Below are 6,609 nucleotides of genomic sequence, written 5' to 3'. Positions count from 1 at the left end.
GAGTCACGGTGAAGGAATGCGGGCGGGCGCAGGGAGCAGGGCGGTGCGTCCCGCACGGGCCCAAGGCGTTTGCATGGAGTTTGCAAGGGAAATGCGGCCCCCGCGCAAGGCCGGCGTGGCCTCCGCGGGGCTCCGCGCGCTCCCTCGGGCCGGGGCGGGCTGCCGCTTGCTCCTGATTAAGCCTGGGTCTGGCGAGCCAGGGTGTCCTCAGGGGCTCCCCTGGCTGCAACCGTCCTTGGACTTGACCTTGGAGAGCTGGGGTCTCTGGTCCCTAGCAGGCTCCCGGTCCTGTCTGGAAGGAATGGCCAGGCCTCACCCTCGGGTCCAGCCCCACCACCTGGACTCAGAGGCCGTCCCCTGTCCATGCAGGAGAACCTAGGCCCCCTCTCAGATGCCCAGCCCAGCACCCACATTCTGGCTGGAGGTGCTGAGGGTGGGGGTGCCAGGACAGGAACCGCTGGCGATCTTCCAGCTGGTCCTCCCCTTCGCTGCCCAGAGAGCCCAGATGGACAGGGCGGAGCAGGTGTCTTTCACTCCCAGGACAGGGCCCAAAGCCTCTCTTCTGCCCCCCATAACTGGCCCTGAGGGCTCAGTCTCGCCTCTCACAACCCCCACCTCTGCCCGGGTCGTTCTTGACCAGATACTCATCCGGGACCACCTAGCTACCTCCAATCCAAACCACGAAGGCACCTTGAGACTCCCGCACAGGCACAGGGGGAGGGTGACAGGGCCAGCTCCCACAGCTCAGCCCTCACGCCTTGCACCTGCTCGCCGAGGCTCCCTGACCCCTGGCCTCGCCTCTGGCCAACTGTGTGCTCCTCTCTGCCCACGATGGCCGTGCTGTGTGGCTGCTGCTGGCCGCTGGGGAGTTCTGACCCCAACAGAGTGGAGAGCTCTGGCACGAGCCGCAGCCCTGGCTAGGCAAGCCACCGCAGCCACCGCAGCCCCGCTCGCTGGCTGCCAGCACAGTGTCCGTGATGGCCTACGGGGAAGTGGGGCCATGCTGGCCGTGGCTTGTGGCCCAGAGGACACCCCAGAGCTGCTGCTTCCTGTGGCCAAGTAATTGCAGGCGGCATCGCTGCCAGGCCACGAAATCCAGGTGTGTGCCAGCCCCACGCCGTGGGAAGGAGGTGTGAGGTTGGCCAGGCCTGGGTCTCATGTCACCAGGAGTGGGCAGTGTGTGCCTGTCTGCCCACTGTGCCAGCCGCTCCAGCCGCTCCTCTAGCTGGACCCTCAGCTCGGGGGAAGAGCAGCATGGTTCCAGGTGGCCCTGCCTGGGGACAGAGAGCCTTCCGTACCCACCCCAGCATCTCTGCTCCCTGGCCAGAGGCGGTGAGGCAGGTTGGAGACCCCTGCTTCCGCCCCGCAGCAGCCCAGCCCTCGTGGCGCACCCTGGGCAGCGGGCATGGGCGCACACACCTGCTCTTGGCTCTTCAGCCCTTGCTATTCAGAGGTGCCCTCTCTAGTTCCAGCTGAACCCCTGGGCTTGCTGGGGGTGAGGGCTCAGTGGATCCCATGCCCAGGTCAGGTGGAAGTCCCCGGTGAGTACAGACAGTGTCCCTGGTCAGCCACCCCCTCTCCTGGAGTTGCTCCAGCTGCTCCCTCACCAGCCAGCTTCGCTGTGCCAGAGGGAAGGGCTGGGGTCAGGGACGTGGGCCCAAGAGGGCCCTTGGACTCTAGCACCCGAGGCAGGGTAGGAGGGACTGGGGGAAGGGCTTTCCGGGGGTCCCCAACATGAGCACAGAAGCCATCTTCATTGATCTACCCCACCCTGCCCACCCCACTCACCACTCACCCACAAGCCGCTCCTCCTGGCTCCGGGCACAGGCCCACGGAGCCCTGTGCTCACCCTAGCCCTGCCCAGGGCCCTGGGCTGTAGCTGCAGGCAGGCTCCAGCTGGGTTAGGAGCCGCTCAGCCCTGGGCCTCCTTGAAGCTCTAGGTGACGGCACAAGCTGCTCCAGGAGCCCCCACCCAGGGATCGAGTTGGGGGATCGGTGCATCCTCCCCACGCCAGCACCCTCGCCCAGGTGCCCTTGGCTCACCAGCCTCTGCCCGCTGCACCAGGCTGTGGCATCGGGCCTGCAGCTCCGCTGGGCTCTGTGCCTCCTGCAGCCTCAGCTCCACCTGCCATGTCCACACCCCCAGCAGGCGCCAGAGCAGCTGCCAGGCCCGGGGCACAGGGCAGGTCACAGGGTGCCCGTCACCCCTGCCCCTCCCGGGGGCCCCTTGAGCCTGAAGCCCGCCATGGGTGAGGGTCTACAGGCCATCGCTGTGCTGGTGCCTTGGCCTGAGGCTTGGAGAGGACGCGGGGTCCCAAGGTGTCCCCACCTGGCCCTGCCCTCCACACGCTGTACCTCCCGCTCCCGCAGCTGGGCAGTAGCCTCCGTGACAAGGCTCCTGTGAGGAACTCACTGAAGTTCCCCTGCACTGAGGGACCTCCACTCACCTGGGCTGCCCTGCCTCCCCGGGGAGCCCCACTGCCACAGCCCCCTCAGCCCTGTCGCCTCAGTTACCTCCAGGGCACAGGGCCCCCCAGGCCTGGGAGACCCCTTGTAGGGAGGGGTCCCCTTGGGCCCTGGGGCTGGCCGGGTGCCATGCCTCCCCTCCCTCAGACAGCCCAGCAGTAGGCTGGGCTTCCCATGGGAGGTGGCGCTGTGCACCCCGTGTGGACAGGGCATTGCAGCAACAGGGCCAGGGGCACCCACGTCCGGGAGGAGGGAGCCCCCACCACCTTTGTCCCTGTCCTCCGCATAGACCGTGGTCCAACCGGTCCAGCCGGCCACCAGCCCCAGCCTCTCCTGGCCTCCTCCCGCCAGGCACCTGTTTCCTGGGAGACTGACCCTGGCCCCAGCCATGCGGGTGGGGGAGGCTGCAGGGCGGAGCTCCTCGCCCCTGCCCCTCAGTCCCCTGCCCAGAGGAGGGTCCGAGGCTCTCGCTCCCACACGCACTGCCCTGGGCCTGGGGATGACTGCTAGCTAAGGACGCCAGGCAGGCCCTGAGGGTGACCTGGGGGCTTGGAGGAAATGCAGGGCAGTGCAACACTTTGGGGGACCCCTCGGGCTGCGTGGGTTCTCCTAGCTCCTCCTCCTCAGCCAGACCCTAGGACCCCGAGCTGCATCCCCCCACCTCCTCCTCTAGCCGCCCCACTCTTAGGGCCCTGACACCCCACCAAGGCTTCCTGACACCCCAGACTGATTGGCGCTCGGTCCCAGGAACCGCACACCGTGGTCACATCTCGCTGCTCTCCCTGAGGTGAGCCACCCCTCTCCAGCCGGAAGCCTTTTCTCCCAGGCCATCTAGGCAAAGGGGACCCCCAAAGGTAGGGGTCTCCTAGGCTCCTGCTCGCTCAGGGCTTTCTAACGTGCTACTGAGGCCAGTCAGGCGGGCACCCACGTGGACCCATTCATTCATTCGCTCATTCATTCATTCATCCGATGACCCCTTCACCAAAGTTGTCATTTACCAAGGAGTGGACGCTGTGTCCAACGAACGAGCCGAGGGCCTTCCCACGCCCACAGCCACGCTGGGCCCCAGACCCTCCCAGTAGCTCACCCTGCCTAGGCAGCCGGCGCCCAGCCTTGGGGGAGCCTGGGGCGTGGACTGACAGCAGGGTGCCCTGGGCGGCCAGCCCGTGATCACCAGGCCCACCCTGCCCAGGCTCGCCTCTCCCGGGTTGTGCTGCCGTTGCCCTGGGAATGCTCCATCGCTGGGTGGGGTGGGTGGCGGGCAGGCCAGGGCAGGCGGGCAGAGGCTGTGGGCGGGTGGGTGGGCAGCGCCTTTCCCAGGAGGGGCCCGCCCTGCCCTTCCCCCTCTGTTCCCAGCCCCCCCCAGGCTAGGGAGCACCCAGAGTGGGCCCCTGGGGGGCTGCAAGCGGTACATTCCAGCGAAGGCCTGTTCTACCTCGGCCCAGACCTCTTCGTGCCCACCCAGCTGCCGGGGTGTCCTTGCAGGGCCCAGGGAGCTCCCCAGACCGGCCGCCTCAGGCCGCCCATGCAGAGGTGGGGAGCAGTGCCCTGGCTCCTGACGCCTGGTCCATGTGCGCACCTCCCCGCCCGGGACAGGGCTGGGCCGGTCTTCTGTTCCAGCCTGCACAGGGCTGGCCCAGGGCCCGCGACAGGCACAGGAGGCCAGGGGCCTGGGAAAGCCTCCAGGGCCCACTTAGGGCTGCCTCCAGCCTTTCGCATTGGGCACCTGGGGTCCTAGGTCAAGCTGGCTGCTCCTGGCTGGGGACAGCAGCCCACCCAGCAGGACTCTGGATGGCCTGGCCCTCCACGGTGGCCGAGGCTGGCCACGTGGCCCCCCTTCCATGCTGGGGCTCCCGCGGCACGGCAGCTGAGTGATGGGGCCGCGGGCTGCCCACACGCGGAAGCTGGTTTGCTGCCGCCCCTGGCCCTGTGCGCTGCGATGGCGGCTGGACCTCGGCACCGGCCATGTCCCCTGCCAGGACCTCCCTCCTGTGTCCTCTCCTTGCACATCGAGCTGGTGCCACCTGAGCACCTGTTCCCGAGGCCACACATGGCGGTGCCCTCAGCCCCACCTGAGCCAGGGACCAGCCGGGCCCCGCCCGCACCTCCCACCCCTCAGGCAGTGGGCCGCACGGACTTCACGGGCGGGCAGCACTGACTGACCACGGTCAGAACCGGGCCTGCGGACATAGCCCAGACCGGTCCCACCCAGCCGCACGGCGGCAGCTCCCAGCCCTCATTGGGGTGAATCTGGTGTACACACAGTGGCATGTCTGACGGTGGCACTGGGGGCTGGCGGCTGACCTGGCGGGAGCCAGCCTGGACGAGCTGGCTTTGGCAGAGTGGCGCGGTGTGGCCTGGAGCAGGAGGAGGGGGGCCGGGTGGGACCTGCTGCCACCAGGCCTGGGCCGAGGCCAAGACCAGGCCCGTGGCACAGCTGCTCCTGTGCCTTTCCCACGGCGGGGGGCTCTGAAGCCCCGCAGGAGGGGCCGGGGGGAGGAGGGCACCTGATTCAGCCAGAGGCCTGTGTGCCGCCTTCTGGATGGGCAGGGTGTGCGTCTTTACGAGACACAGAGGTTTGCTAGGGAGACGGCACGCAGCAGCGGCGGTTGGAGCGTGTGTCTGGCAATAGAGGAGCCCAGAGAATTTGGGAGAACCTGAAGTCCCAGGGACCTGCACCTCGTCCCAGGTGGAGAAGACGTGGCCATGTGGCAGGCCCAGGCAGAGCACCGTGTGGCCCCACGTAGGGACAGGCAGACCCTAAGAGCCTGTCAGTCACCGGGAACCCAACCCAAACTGGCTCAGGGAGAGAGAGGGAGGGAGAGAGGTTGTTGGCCCAAAACGCAGGGAAGCTGGGACAGGTGTGACTGACCGCAGCGTAGACACTGTCACCTGGGCTGGCTGCCCACACTGCACCAGCTCCAGAGAGAAAAGGCGACGAGGAAACTGTGTTCTCTCTCAGAAGACCAAGAAAAGGCCCTCGGCAAGCGGCCTGCGCTGCCCGGCGGGCGAATGGCTCCCAGAGTCCCTGCCAACCGCGCGCCTCACTGCCAGCACAGTCCTCGGAGGGCCGTGCGCACTGGGTCTGTTCACAGCCTGTCCCTCCAGGGCCACAAGCAGAGTCGCCCGCCCAGCCCCCTGGGGGCCACAGGCAGCCCGAAGTGCACACGGGGCGGGGACTCCGTGTTCGGAGTGGGGCGAGGCCTGTGCCCTCCGCCCGCTCGGTCTCAGGGCGCGGCTAGGAGAGTCCGTCCCTTGTCCCAACTTCTCATCGGCTACAATGGCCTGCATCACTGGTGACAGAGAACCTCACGGGAGGTGGCTTCGGCGGACGCGGGGCTTGGCTCCCCCGTGTGAGAAGCCGGGGCCGGGCGCCCTCGGGAACGGCTGGGCCCTGCTGCTCGGTCCTCTCGGCTTTGCGTTCTGCATCTCGGCTCCGTTCTCCGGTTATGAGGGCACGGGCGGCAGCCGAGGACACCACTCACCACCTGCCACCATTTCTAGAAAAATCACACTAGTTGTCTTAGGTCACCTGCTGTTACGAGTTGAATGGTGACCCCCCCCAAAAGAAAAGCATGGAAACCCCAGCCCGCTACCTGTGAACCTGGCTTTGTTCGCAGCTGGAGGTTTGCAGATGCAATCAGGTTCGATGAGGTCACTGAGGTGGGCCCTCTCCACCGTGCCTGGTGTCAGGAGAGAGCCGTGGGAACTCGCCGAGTGGCAGCGGCGGACGGGGCGAGCCAGGGGAGCTGAATCAGGAGGGGAGGGCTCAGCCTCGGGTTGCCGAGGGGCCCCAGCCCTGGGACCTGTCGATGGTGACTCACGGCCTCCAGAGCTGAGACGGTGCGTCCCTGCGGGGCTCAGCTGCCCCGCATGTGGCAACCCCAGGAGACCGAGGCAGCTGCCCACTCAGGGCTGATCCCGCTTGTCCCACAAGGTGAGGACGGAGGTAGCAGCACCCGATGCCTGAGACCTGAGGGTGGGGGCTGTTCTGAGGGAATGGCGGGGCTCCCAGGAACAGGGCGAACGGGCTGCGGGCCGCAGTGCGGGTGGGAGCTGGACGTGGGCAGTGACCACAAGGAGTGGGCCCTGGGAAGAGAGGGCGTCTGGCCTGACTCCCCGCTCCCGGCCCCAGCCACCTAA

This window comes from Pteropus vampyrus, unplaced genomic scaffold (assembly GCF_000151845.1).
Source record: "Pteropus vampyrus isolate Shadow unplaced genomic scaffold, Pvam_2.0 Scaffold256, whole genome shotgun sequence".
Taxonomy (NCBI): domain Eukaryota; kingdom Metazoa; phylum Chordata; class Mammalia; order Chiroptera; family Pteropodidae; genus Pteropus; species Pteropus vampyrus.
Note: the sequence above shows the minus strand (reverse complement) of the source record.